Source organism: Arachis duranensis, chromosome 5 (assembly GCF_000817695.3).
Source record: "Arachis duranensis cultivar V14167 chromosome 5, aradu.V14167.gnm2.J7QH, whole genome shotgun sequence".
Taxonomy (NCBI): domain Eukaryota; kingdom Viridiplantae; phylum Streptophyta; class Magnoliopsida; order Fabales; family Fabaceae; genus Arachis; species Arachis duranensis.
The window spans coordinates 30,540,587-30,541,473 of NC_029776.3; positions in this window are offsets into that span (position 1 = coordinate 30,540,587).

Consider the following 887-nt stretch of genomic DNA (forward strand, 5'->3'; position numbering starts at 1 on the left):
AAACTGGCGTTCAACGCCAGAAACATGCATCACATGGGCGTTGAACGCCCAGAACATGCACCAATGGGCGTTTGAACGCCAGAATGATGCATGAAGGCATTTTTCATGCCTATATGGTGAAGGAATGGTATTTCTTTTCACCTCAGGATCTGTGGACCCCACAGAATCCCCACCTCAGGATCTGTGGACCCCACAGGATCCCCACCTACCTTTTATTTTAATCCTAATCACACCCTCTTAATCCTATTTTTGTGATTTGAATTCCCCATGTCACAATTCCCAATCTTTTTCATCAATCACCCCAAATCCTCTTCCCAATCACCCCATTCACCATTCACATCAACCTCCTCTTTCCCACCCAACCCCACCCATATAGCCGAATCCATCTCCCCTCACTCTCCTCCATCTTCTTCTTCTTCTCTTCTTTCTTTTCTTGCTCGAGGGCGAGCAATATTTTAAGTTTGGTGTGGTAAAAGCATAGCTTTTTGCTTTTCCATTACCATTAATGGAACCTAAGGCCAGAGAAACCTCAAAGGAAAGACAAAAGCTTCCACCTCTGAGTCTTGGGAGATGGAAAGACTTATATATAAGCTGGAATAGCTCAGTTGGTTAGAACATGTGGCTGCAAATCAAGAGATCCCTGAGATACCTCAGGGGATAAGTTGTCCTCCACACAAATATTGGAAGCAATTAAGGGTGGAACATCATGAGCACTCCATCATTCTCCAAGAAATAAGAGAAGATCAAAGAGCAATGAGGGAGGAGCAACAAAGACAAGGAAGGGACATAGAAGAGTTGAAGAACATCATTGGTCCTTCAAGAAGAAGACGCCACTAAAGGTGGATTCATTCCTTGTTCTTTATTTCTTTCTGTTTTCGGTTTTTAAT